We start from the raw sequence: 14,104 nt of genomic DNA, 5'->3' as shown, positions 1-14,104 counted from the left end.
CCATTACCCCCCGCTCCCGGGCCTTCTTCCCTCCAGACTCACGTACGCCTCCTCCCTCCGAACAGCCATACCACTCCGCACCCCTTCTCCCTCCGAACTCCCATACCACCCGCACCCCTTCTCCCTCCGAACCCCCATACCACCCGCACCCCTTCTCCCTCCGAACCCCCATACCACCCGCACCCCTTCTCCCTCCGAACTCCCATACCACCCGCACCCCTTCTCCCTCCGAACTCCCATACCACCCGCACCCCTTCTCCCTCCGGACTTCCACGCTACCCTTCCCCTCCCTCCTTACCTCCAGACTCCCATACCCCCTGCGTCCTTCCTCAATCCACACTCCCATCCAATCTCTTCCCTCCCTACCTCCACACACTCACCCCTCCCTCCCTCCGTTTTTATTGGAATGTATGTAAATCTTAAATATTTTATGGAGAGTTAATCTGATGGTTTTCTTGTGAACTGCATCTTTGTTCTTCCATGTTCGGCTTGCAGTGCAACAATGTGTGACAAACGTGGTCCGTTGAGGGGGAAAACGGCCAGTCCTGCAACTGCACTTGAGCCCTCCAACAGCTCCACTGTTTTATCGGTACGTCATCTTCTGTGACAAAAACATCTCCAAATCGAGTTGAGGGGTCTACACTTGTTACACTCGCCAGAAGAGGGTTTTGCATTTGGATGTTTCCGTCCTTTCAGGGTGCGAGTATGGCTATTAATTACATATATGTATTGGAATTTATTCAGAAGGAACTTATTAGGCCTACTCATTAATTTGAGTGGTTATTACTAATGTAAAACACAAACACCACACAAGTCATGATTAAGGGGTGCAATCTGATTGTTCTTTCTTGTTTAGAGTTTTTCTTTAATTTTAACTTCCTCTAACGTATCTCTCGACTCGTGCATCCCTCTCATCTATTTCGAGCACATCGTTGTGTGTGGTGTGTGGCGTGTGGTTGCTCCTGCGGTTTTGAGTTTGTACAATAAAGGTTAATTTCCCCCTCATAGTTTAGTCAACCTACAACACGTAGCCTCGCGATAGTTCAGTTATGTCTTAGTAAATGTAAGCATAGTCCTTTTCCTGTTAGTTTTGCGTTGAGTAGAATAATGAGTTAGGTCCTTCCATTGCTTATGCCGCCTCGATAGTGGTTTTTGGCGCAAATTAACACGAGGCAGGCCTGACAAGTCGAGGCAAGACTGAAGGAAGGTGGAGGAGAAGCGAACGGTAAGCGCGAGCCGCCAATCGGGATGCCGCTCCGCTTAGTGGAGCACGGACGCGGCCGTTCGAAACGCGGCCCAGCGTGGATCACGTACGGCGGTCCTTTCGAACCCGCCGTGGTTCGGATCCCCGCTGGTCCTCGCGGCACGCGAAGCTGCCCGACGCGCACCGAGGGCCCGATTCGGCTAAATGTCGTTCTAACCGCTAACCCGGTTACCGTCGATGCCTCACCTGCATGCTTACACGCATACGCTACCCCTTTCTTGCTCATACATCCAGCTGTTCCCATGCTCCTCGTCGTACCTTCTCTTACACACCTCGGTACACTCATTCCGCTCACAGACTTGGTCACACACCTGACCACCGAACACCTTTGCACACACTCGTCACTCGCACACCTCACCAACACACCTCTTCGCGCCCCCTCCTCGGTCACCTCTGTGACAATCACAGGTGTGCTCTCACTTGCACACCCAACCACGTGCCTCACGACGAATTCCAGTGTGCATTCCCACACACGCTCTACCATTCCAGGTGTGCATCCTTCCATTCCAGGTGTACATCCTCTCACCTGTCACACCCAACTCACGCTTTGTGTCACTCTCACTACTTTCACCACCACTCTTGACAACGCACTCACCCTTACTTTTGACAGCGCACTCTTCCCTCATGCACCCGTCCGTTACACACCTTTCTCACGCCTCCTCTTGCGCACACTCTCCCGTTACATCCTCTGTAACACTCACCACAGGCGTGCATGCTTCCGTTACATCCTCTGTAACACTCCTCACTACACGCTTCCATGTGCTCCCTCGCACACGCGCTACGACCGACTCACTCTCGACAGCACACTCGCTCCTCGGTGCGCACTTTTTCCTCACGCACCCCAGAGTCGGACATTCTCGCACACCTCCTCTTTCGCACACCAGACCTGTCGCACACTTCATCAACGGCCTCTCACGAACACCCGGGTCCACAACAACCCCCAAGCCGACTGAAGCTCCCCTCACATCATGTACATTTCCTCGTATATCGCCACTCACCTTGGCACCTCGTCGTCGCACCTCCTCTGCCACCTGCAAACTCTTGATTTGGTTATTGAGCTCATCATTATGAGTTGAGCACCGACTTTGTACCAATTCCATCACCTCCTCTTGGATTTCTCTTTTAGTTTCTGTCCGTCTCTTCTTAATTTCACTCACCCCCTCTAACACCTCCTTTAATTTTTGCTTCACCTCTTTTATTTCCCGGTGCGTCTCCTCAATTTCGTCCTCTAAGGCTACCGTGACCGTCTATGTGCGTCTTTACCTGCCGGTCCTTCGTCTCCATTATCTGTCACCTCGTCCAACCTCATTGTCAGTCCCACACGTACCATCTGACATTGCCTCTGTGTCGCTATTAAGTCATTTTTAATTTCTTTTTGTGTCGCCTTTAACCCTCCTAGTACCGCAGTGTTCCTTTGAACCCGCTCCACTAACTCCGTCTGTCCCTCCGTCAGCTGTTCCACCTCCTCCGTCAGGTCCTCTATGCCCCCTTGTAACCTAGCCGTTCCATTTCTCACCTCTTTCTCAATACTCTTTTCGCCTCGCTTTACCTCCTCGCGTACCCCCGAGACCTCCTCACTTACACCTCGTCGTATCTCCTCCTCTTTCATCTCCTCCCTCTCTTTTGTAGATGCCGCCCTCATCTGTCGCAATTCATCCCTCTGAGCATCCAGTTTGGCTTCTACCCCGATTTTCACCTCCTCTATCTGCTCTCCCATTTGTTTAATTTCTCGGGCGGATTGCTCCCCTATTTCCTGCAATTTGTCTTCCATCCTATTTTCTAACGCCATTAACCCATTTTTCACCCCCTCTAACTGATTCTCCTGGGCAGCCATTCTATTTTCCACCCCCGTTAACCCATTCTTTACCTCTTTTATCCCGTTGTCTAACCCCTCAAATTTAGCTTCTAGCCGTTCCCCCATTTCTCCCATTTTGCCCCCCATTTCGCCCCCCATTTTGCCCCCCAATTCGTCCCTCATTGCCCCCATACTGTTTTTCAAACCTCCAATTTGGTCTCCCATTTGTCCCATAAGGGCCCCCATCATTCTGTTTTCCATTTCTTCACTATTCTTGTCCATAAGGGCCTTCATTTGTATCATAAAAAGGTTCAAATCCACCAGCGGCGCTGCTACGGTCGCGGGCGCCGCTAAATTTGGTGCCGCTACACCCACGTGCGCGAGGACGCCATTTTGTGCGTCTGGAACCTCCGCAACCACATTGCCATTTTTTTCCTCCTCCCTTTCCTCCACATACATTTCCCCGAGGTCCTGGGTCGATTCGACTCCGTCTATCTCTATCTCTCCCACCGGCATCCCGTCGCCTTGACCAGCCATGGCGCGATTTCAAAATTCGGGTTTTCCTTTAAAAACAAAACAATTTCCAGCTGCTTGTAATTTTGAGCGCGTTAAGCGCGCTTCGGGCCTCGTATCTCACTCCCCGACACCAATTGTTACGGTACGCGGTTAAAGATGGTGTGTTTGCAGAGCGGAGGCTCCGCGACCGAACAGTGCTTCCCTGACTAAAACCCGATTCACCCCAAACTTTGGCCGTATCGCGCCGCAGCTAATCAATATGGAAACCTCTAAAGCGACCGAACGAGAATGAAGAAGAAGGAGAAGTACGGAGGAATAACAGGATTCATTAAGTATTTTCACAAGCCAAAGCAACGAGAGCAGTCGGTTATATACAGAAAATGGAAGGAGCAGACACAGTGAAATCATTAGCTTACCTATTCAAGCTTAATTAATAAACCCCAGGACAACATTAGAGACAGACGGACGATCACACTTGCACGGGGAAATGCAGGCAGGAAGGAATGGCTTGGAGATGGGTGGCTTGTAGAGGCAAGGAAGGTTCAGCGGGTGCTGGGCACAGTCGGGCCAGAAGGCACCGCCATCAAGAAGCCGAGCTTTGGTCCCAAACTGCGCGGGCGAAGCTCCTTTCTCCGTACTGCCTCGTGCGCTCCTTGCGTTGCCCCGGTCCGTTTCTCCTGCAGCGCGGCACGTCTCACGGCGGCTCGGTCACACCTGCTCGTCTCCAGCGCATCTCCTGGACCCAGAACTCATCCCTCCTCTCCTCATCTCCTTTTGGGAGCATCCCGCAGCGGGTTATATAGGCCCCGCCCTTCACCCTTTTCGAACCTTCCCCAAACGTTCTCTCTCCGCCCTCTCAAGCCAAACCCCTCGTGCTCAGTTGGTTGTTCGGGGCTGGCTCACTCCTCCCCTCTATGACAAGGTGGAGACACGCCTTTCTTCCCCAACCCTGCCTCGTGGCCAATGGTGGTTGAAGAAAACCGCCCAAAATGCAGTTGGCCATCGAAATGAAATGAAAGGGGACCTATTCTTATTTCACTCGGTGCAATGGAGTATTTCAATTAATGGGAGACACAGCCTTACCCTAAGACACATAATAAGATATAAGCTACTGAACAAGGGTTTTATCGGGTCCTGCAATGTGGTGTTTATGGAATAACTACCGAGACGCCCTTTTTATCTTTACACAACTCCGGAGGCAGGAGGCGCAGAAGAAACAATAATAATAATAAAGCACACAATAAAAAAATACAGTCCTCATATCGGCAACAATATATATATATATATATATATATATATATATATATATATATATATATATATATATATATATATATATATATATATATATATATATATATATATATATATACACACACACAGTCATCCCTCGTTTATCGCGGGGGTTACGTTCCAGAACCCCCCGCGATATGTGAAAATCCGCGAAGTAGAAACCATAGATTAATTTTATTATTTTTATATATTTTAAGCCTTTAAAAACCCTCCCCATACTCTTATAAACCTTTCCCACGCTCTTATAAACCCTTTCTACACTCTTAAACACACTTTTGAGACCCATCCTTACGTATTAGAAAAATATTTGTACGTGTATATATAGCTGTACAGTATATTTGAAAATACTGTAATAGATACTGCGTAAGTATATCAATAATAGGTTTTACTGTACTGCACAGCAAAGAAGAGCATCACAGCTCTTCTTTAACACCGTGGGATATTTAATGTCCACCAACTAATATCGGCAGATGAGACAACCGTTTAATGATGCACCCTGCCTGTGAAAGCCCCTTAGATGACAGTTTATAGCTGGGCCGAGATTCAAACTCCAGTTAAACTATTTAGAAGCGAGTGTGCGTACCTCTCGGCCATCCTGCCGCCCATCTTTATCAGCCAATCTTGCTTATGTATTGCGTGAGAAAAAGAAATGACTTGTACTTCACTACTAGTGTTGGGTGCTTGCAGTACTTGCACTTTGCTACGACTGAACCTCTGCTTAAACACGTGTATGAGAACTGAGCAAGGCGAGATGCTGAATGCTGCGTATGCGGCACATAGACGCTGTGGTCGCTGAGCCAATCAGCGCCCAGGATACTGAACAGCGTGCTCTGATTGGTCGCGTCTCATCCATCTGCCAATAGTGTGCCGCGTATGAAATCATCTGGGCAAACTAGCGCAAGCAACCCAAGCTTGGTTTTCCATACGCGCGATTCTTTGTCTACTCATTTATAATGCGTATTTTATTTCGATTTACTGTAATATTCTTTTAATATAGGTTTTAATTAATGTGTTGTATTTTTATTTATATTATTATTAATTTTTTAGGCTAGAAAATGCTTATTTTACCGCAATAATAATTAAAATCTAAAAAAATTAAAATACCTATAGGCCGCAGAATCCCGCGATGTAATGAAAAATCCGATATATAATTTTACATAGACTAGCGAGAAAAACCCGCGATGCACCGAAGCCGCGAAAAGTGAAGCGCGATATAGCGAGGGATGACAGTATATATATATATATATATATATATATATATATATATATATATATATATATATATATATATATATATATATATATATATATGGACAGACTTGGCATTTAATATGGAATATATATATTTTTTCTTGACTTCGGTTTACTTTCTGAACTCAGTATATCAATCTGGTGAGTTTCTTTTACGCTTTGTTGAATCTTTGTCAAAAGAACTATGTCACTGATTGTCTTTCGCAGCAAGAAGTCAATAACAGGATAATATCACAGGTGGCGTGACAAAATGTAAGGACAGGTACGTTTGACGATTGGCTTCACAATCCGATATAAAAGGGTTGTTGCGTTCTGTATTAGTGAAAAACAACTGCTGCACGTCTACAAACGTTATTACCGCTTCCTCTGGAGATGGTCCGTCAACTTGACAATGCTGTTTGTCATAGAGTGGTGGCTTTACGAAATTCTGGCATGAAACAGCGTGCTATTGCTCGGCAGTATGGCATCACTCAAGGTCAGGTGTCAAAGATCCTGAAACGAAATGCTCAGAGGGGTGTCCCTACTCCAATACCGAGGCCAGGGCGTCCACGCAGAACCACAAGGAGAGATGATCGCCAGCTGCACCGGTTAGTCTGCAATGGCCATACCATGTCAGCGAATCGGCTTAGGGCTGAGTGGCAGCAACTGACAAATGTGCCTGTATCCAGAAGGCTAGTCAACCAACGACTGGTTCAAGCAGGCTATCGTGCCAGGCGTCCCCTGAGAATGCCATGCCTGACCAGACAACACAGCCAGCGCCGATTGCAGTGGGCCAGAGCACCGTCAATGGCAGCCAGGACACTGGAATCACGAGACCTTCAGTGACGAGTCTAGATTTCTGGTCTATCGTCAAGATGGCCGCGCCCGAGTGCGCAGCCATGTGCATGAAGCCCACAACAAAGATTGTATAGTGCCAAGAGTCCAAGCTGGAGGTGGTGGGGTGACCGTTTGGGCTGCTTTTCATGCAGGGGGCAAAACTGACCTAGTTCTGAATGGAAACCTGAACCAGTTCAAGTACAGGGTCATTCTGGAAGAAACATTGCTTCCATTTGCTCGTGCAGCCTTTTGAGGAAACTTTGTCTTCCAAGATGACAATGCACGGCCTCATCGTGGTCGCATGATAATAATAATAATAATAATTCATTTATTTTGTATAGCGCTTTTCCAGAAGCCCAAAGGCGCTTTGACAGAGTGGAAAACATAATGCATAACAATACATGAAAACAACAATTGCAAAAAGACAAGAATCAAGAAAACAAACAGCAGCGATATACGGCATATATATAAGACAAGAATCAAAAAGACAAGACAAGAATCAATAGGGAAATATTTAAAGCAAAAGGAGGGAGAAGGAGAAGAGATAGTCAGGGGTTAAATGCTGTGGGTTGAATGTTGAATGCAGCGTTGAACAGGTGGGTCTTTAGTGATGTTTTGAATGTGGTGAGTGAGGAGGAGTCTCTGATGGTGTGAGGTAGTGAGTTCCAGAGGGTGGGAGCAGCGATGGAGAAGGCCCTGTCCCCCCAGGATCTGAATTTGGTCCGGATGGAGGGGGTCAGGAGGTTGGTACCAGCAGAGCGGAGGTTGCGGGTGGGAGTGTGTCTGGAGAGGAGGTCAGCCAGGTAGGATGGGGCCAGGTTATGGAGGGCTTTGTATGTCAAGAGGAGGATTTTGTACTGGATTCTCTGGGGGATGGGGAGCCAGTGAAGCTTGTAAAGGACGGGGGTGATGTGGTCACGGGTCCGGGAATGAGTGAGTAGACGGGCAGCGGAGTTCTGAATGTATTGGAGTTTATTGGTGATTTTTGAGGGTGAACCATAGAGGAGGCTATTGCAGTAGTCCAGACGGGAGGTGATGAAGGCGTGGATGAGGGTTTCTGCAGCCGTGGAGGAGAGGGATGAGCGGAGACGGGCAATGTTTTTCAGGTGAAAGAAGGCTGACTTTGTGATCTGTTTAGTGTATTTGTCGAAGGAAAGGGTTTGGTCAAAGATGACGCCAAGATTCCGGATGTGAGGGGAGGTGGATACTGGGATACCGTCGATGTTGAGGGCAAAGTTATGGGTTGGATTTTGTGAGCGTTTTTGGGCCAATGATGATTATTTCAGATTTATCACAGTTAAGCTTGAGGAAGTTGATTTGAAGCCAGGATTTTATTTCAGTGATGCAGTTTGTCAGGATAGAGTGGGTGTCGGTGGAGACGGACTTGGTGGAGATGAAAAGCTGGATGTCATCAGCGAAGCAGTGGAATTGGAGACCATGACGGCGGATTAAGTGACCGAGCGGGGACAGGTAAAGGATGAAGAGGAGGGGGCCAAGAACTGAACCTTGGGGGACACCTTGGGGGAGGGGAGCAGTGGGGGATTTGCAGTTATTGATGGAGATGAACTGGCATCTGTCAGAGAGGTATGATTTAATCCAAGAGAGGGCAGTGCGGTGACGTTAAAGGTGGATTCAAGTCGGGTGAGGAGGATAGTGTGATCGATGGTGTCAAAGGCAGCGCTGAGGTCGAGGAGGACGAGAAATGTTGAGGTTGCCAGCGTCAGAGGAGAGGAGAAGGTCGTTGGTGATTTTGAGGAGAGCAGTTTCAGTACTGTGGTTGGAGCGAATCCGGATTGGAATGTTTCATACAAGTTATTGGCAGAGAGATGATGTTTGAGTTGAGTGGCTACAGCGCGTTCCAAAACTTTTGACAGAAAGGGTAGGTTGGAGATGGGTCTGAAGTTGTTTAGGGTGTCAGGGTTTAGACCAGGTTTTTTTTAGAATGGGGGTAACAGCAGCAATTTTGAGGGAAGGTGGGACGATGCCTGTAGACAGGGAGGAGTTTATTGTTGCAATGATAAGTGGAGAGAGAGCAGGGAGGGAGGCTTTGACAAAGCTGGAGGGGATGGGGTCAAGAGTGCAGGTGGCAGTTTTCATTCCTATGAGGAGTTCAGAGAGGTCAGTAGGAGAGATTGGGGAGAACCGAGACAGGGGATGGCAGGACAAGGGGGGGCAGGTGGTTGGAGGGGGAGCGGGTGCGGCGGTGGTCAAGCTGTTGTAGATGTTGTCAATTTTGCGTTGGAAGAAAGAGAGGAAGGAGATGCAGTTGTCTACTGTGAATGACTGGGTGGTGGTGTTCAGGGGGCGGAGGAGTTTGTTATTGTCGAGAAGAGTGCTTTTGGGTTTCCGGAGCCAGAGTGGATAATTTGAGAGTAGTAGGCAGAGCGGGCGCGGGAGAGGGCATCTTTGTAGTGTTGTATGTGGTCCTTGTAGGCTTGGGAGTGAACTGTGAGACCCGTTTTATTGCGGAGTCTTTCAAGTTGGCGAGCACGAGTTTTCATCAGGTGGAGTTCAGGGGTAAACCAGGGAGCAGAATGGGTGAAAGAAACTGTTTTGGTTTTTACAGGCGCAAGCTGGTCAAGGCAGGAGGAGAGAGTGTGGTTGTAGTAGTCAGTGAGGTCGGAAGGGTGTGGAGGTCAATGAAGGGAGAAGTGGACATTTTTTCAGAGAGGGTGGATGAGAATGAGGTAGGTGAAAGAGCGTTTAGCTTACGGAAGTTGATTGTGCGATAATGCCTTGGTGTTGGGGCGGGGATGTTGATGGTCAGAGTGATGGCTAAGTGGTCAGAGAGGGTGAGGTCGGAGCCATAGAGATGGTGCAATGATCCAACACTTTCTTGCTGACCGTGGTGGAGAGCATATGGAGTGGCCTGCCATGTCCCCGGATATGAATCCGATAGAGAACTTGTGGGGAGAATTGACGCGTCAAATCGACAACTTGGACCAGCAGCAGACTATTGTCACTGCATGGCAAGCGATTGCTGTCCAAACCTTGGCAAATCTCGTGAACAGCATGCCTCGACGTGTACGTGATCTCCTGAATGCTCGTGGGGGTTACACGAAGTACTGAACTGTAATTTTGCTCTCCGTAATCCCAGTCATAATTTAGCTTTTGTTTTTGTTGAAATTTTTTTTGGCTAATGTGCAAAATAGAGTTACTTCTGGAAAACGTACAGAAGTTTAACACAGTACTGTCCGTGAATTGAGTTTGATATCAGTTTACATCACTTTCAAGGATCAATTTATTTGCTTCGAAATGTCAAATGTGGTTTTTGTTTCTTTTAAAGGTCACATTAACAAAATCTCGAATAATTTCAACATAATTCCAATGAACTTTTGGTTCCAAGTCATCTTGAAAAGTAAGTTCACCCCCACAAAAAAAAAAAAATTCCATATTAAATGCCGTGTGTGTGTGTGTGTGTGTGTGTGTGTGTGTGTGTGTGTGTGTGTGTGTGTGTGTGTGTGTGTGTGTGTGTGTGTGTGTGTGTGTGTGTGTGTGTGTGTGTGTGTGTGTGTGTGTGTGTGTGTGTGTGTGTGTGTGTGTGTGTGTGTGTGTGTGTGTGTGTGTGTGTGTGTGTGTGTGTGTGTGTGTGTGTGTGTGTGTGTGTGTGTGTGTGTGTGTGTATATATATATATAAAAAAAAAAAAAATATATATATATGTATATATATATAAATAAAAAATAATATATATATATATATATAGATATATATAGATATATATATATATATATATATATATGTGTATATATGTATATATTGTTACGGACACGACTTAAGATGTTGCTTGACCGAGCGGAATGGCCGCCGTGTTCGCACAGTTTACCCGATTACCCCCAACTCACCCGATTCCACTCGAACGTTGGCCGAATCGCGCTACGCTAAATCAATGATGGAAAGGACACAACGGCTGGGATAAATGAAACGACACAAGGGGTACAGTTCTCAAGACCTCCGGAGGAGGATATAATTGGTGGGGGAGAAAAGGGGTAGATTACAAGGTATGAGGTAAAGCACAGAAAAGATGGGCACTTAGACACAATCTTATCTATCCCAGACAGACCACAGACAAACGGAACAAGACTGACTTGCACAGGGATTGATGGCAGGGAAGGACAGGCAGTCGATAGCACAAGGTGCACCTTGGCTCAGGGACAGGATACAGCACGGTCCAGTAGATGCAGGGAGGTGTCACAGTGCTCGGTTGGTGGCGTCTCTCTTCCTTCAAGTCCAGCGCTCATCTGACGTCACCTCCCTCTTCCTGCGCATGCTCAGCGGGGAGTGACACGCCCTCGGCTCGTTGGCTCCGCCCCAGATGGAATCGGTCCGCCGCTTCTATTGGGTGCGGGGGCTTACCGGGCTCCGCCCTTGACGAGGAGCTGACAGCGAGCCCCTACGTGGTAACCCCGTCGGAGCACATGTTCGATGGCGGCTAACCAAGCCGAGTGAGGACGCGCACTCCCCGCGCCGCCGCCGTTGTTGTTGTTGCTGTTCGTTGTTGTTGCTGAACCGTGAGGAAGAGCTGCGGGGAGGTATTGGGAGGTCCTAAACTTCCTAACGGTGCCATACAATCACATTCTGGTGCAACGAAGAGTCAGAATTAATGGAAACGAGTCCTTAACTGACATAAACTAAGAATAACTAGCAAGATGTCCTATAGTTGTCTACGTGAGATGCGGTGGACCTGGATGCGACATTTAATGGGGGAAATAGGGGGAGGTCGGGTCTACAGAGTGTTGTTTACAGAAAATGGGACGAGGGAATGGGGGATTGGGGATAGTTGGGAAGTATTGGGGAAATAGGGGAATATTTACAAGCGGATATGGATGGAGGCCAATCTCATATCCGCAACAATATATATATATATACTCAGAAGCAAAAGTTATTGTGACATGGAATTTTTTCATTGGTAATCTTGTGAATGAATTGTTAGATTTGAACCAGAGAAAGAGTGTGTTTAAAATGGTCGCGGTTTAGATGTTATGATGGGCCGAGCGGATGGTCCAACCGCGACCGTTACAGGATCCCCAATTGGCCCGATTCCACCCGACGTTGACCAGATCGCCCCACAGATATTCAATCGGGAAACCTCTAAAGCGACCGAAAGAGAAGGAAAAGAGAAGAAGACAGAGTACGGAGGAAGAACAGATTTATTATGCACACACAAGCAAAAAGAAAGAGCGACCAAAATTATTTACAGCAATGGATGGAAGAAGCAGTCACACAGTGCATCGTTAGCTTATACTATTCAATTTACTTAACCCCAGGACAACGATTAGGACAGACGACATTCACACTTACACGGGGGCTATTGCAGGCAGGTATGGCTTGAGGTTGATTCCTGGAGAGGGAGGCAGGGTCGGAGGCAGCAGCTCTCAATTCCTCGCGTTTTTGGCGGGAAAACCCTCCGTCGCGTATCCGCTGCCGATGCTGTAGACGTCACGCGCTGGCTCGGTCACACCTGCTCCTCTCCTTCTGGTGGAGCCGTCTCCCTCCTCAGCGCATCCTCCTCCCAAAGCTGGTTTCCTCTCCGAGTACCTCTCATCTTTGGCTTGGAGCGTCTCGTATCTCACCGCTCACAGCTCAGCTCACAGCTCCTCTCGTATGTCACCTCTTCGCTCATCTGCTGAAGCAGTCCCTTCCAGTCGCTTTTATCACTCGGGGCGGAATCAAGCCGCCGGCTGCGAGGGCACGCCTACCGGGTCGCTAACCGCGGTGCTGGTTGGCTGTTAGGGCTGTCCGATTCCTCCTTCGATAATGACGACGTGCCACGCCTGTGAGTTGGCGGCTCCTACCCCCCCTCTTCTTCGAGATGAGCACATGGGCAATGGCGGCTTGCGGGATTGAACACCACTCGCACCGCTTTTGAAAGGAACTTTGGAGAGCGGAGATGATTAGGGAAATTGAAAGGGCCTACGCTTATTTCGTTTGATACAATGCAGAGTCAATCTAGTGGGAAACACATATTTAGCCTACATGGAATAAGGAAATACACTATTTAAAAAGATATATCGTGGCCTGTGTGCAAGTTTCATGGAATTAACTAGGAGGACGGCTGCGACCATTATTTACATTACGAGGCTGTTACACACCACAAAACCATACTTTTCACATTCGTTACACTTCCTCCAAAATTGTTACACTTCTCAAAAACCGTTACACTTCTCAGATTCGTTACACTTCTCAAAACCGTTACAATATATATATATATATATATATATATATATATATATATATATATATATATATATATATATATATATATATATATATATATATATATATGTATATATGTTTATATATAAATAAATAAATAAATAAAAAATAATATATATATATATATATAGATATATATATATAGATATATATAGATATATATATATATATGTGTATATATGTATATATATATACACAAAGAATTAAGTTAAGCACCCCCTACACAAAGAATTAAGTTAAGCACCCCCTAATATATATTCTTTGTGTATATGTATACATTGGCATATATTCTAAGGTATGTGAGATCAAATAATGATTGGTATGACATTAGCAATTATCCATTGATGAAATGCAGATGAGTGCACTCATCTGTGACGCCCATCGCTCGTGCAGCACGTGTTATCATCCACGTGGTCGTGATTGACGCAAAGATCGCTAGAGGTCTTCTCAGAACAATGACTGTACGTTAGAAAACATAAACGTCATCCACACTGTCCGTGATGGACCTATAGCTCCATACTTAAATCGAGGTGAAAATATGCCTAAAATTCCCAAAAATTTTCACCTTAAATTATTCAGAATAAAATATTGAAAACGGCATGATTGTTATGTTTTTATGTGACCATAATATCACTTCTCCAGAAAATATAGCAATATCATGGGTATATTACACTGTTTTGACGACGACAAACTTGTAATGTGCGAGGTTGTAAAAAAACGGGGGGGGGGGGTGCTTAACTTAATTCTTTGTGTATATATACTCAGAAGCAAAAGTTATTGTGACATGGAATTTTTTCATTGGTAATCTTGTGAATGAATTGTTAGATTTGAACCAGAGAAAGAGTGTGTTAAAATGGTCGAAGAAACGCAACCAAGCAGTTGTTGTTCGAATTGCACGAAATTTGCAAGAAGCATGACATATTCGAGAAAAATGGCCAGCAATGTTCACTTTAAA

General features: G+C 46.6%; 1 protein-coding gene across 3 annotated transcripts in view; it reads left to right on the top strand.

The window, feature by feature from the left end:
- Positions 1-14,104, top strand: part of SETDB2 (SET domain bifurcated histone lysine methyltransferase 2) — a 130,907-nt gene that overhangs the window by 1,934 nt on the left and 114,869 nt on the right. For 2 of the 3 annotated variants that reach the window (XM_078783696.1, XM_078783695.1), the window contains exon 2: positions 496-697. The gene's annotated coding sequence lies outside the window, so the exon portion shown is untranslated. The remainder of the gene's footprint in view (positions 1-495; positions 698-14,104) is intronic. The other variant, XM_078783697.1, reaches the window with a different exon arrangement.

This window comes from Myxine glutinosa, chromosome 8 (assembly GCF_964187855.1).
Source record: "Myxine glutinosa chromosome 8, kmMyxGlut1.1, whole genome shotgun sequence".
Lineage (NCBI taxonomy): Eukaryota > Metazoa > Chordata > Myxini > Myxiniformes > Myxinidae > Myxine > Myxine glutinosa.
Note: the sequence above shows the minus strand (reverse complement) of the source record. Positions and strands in the feature narration are given on the sequence as shown.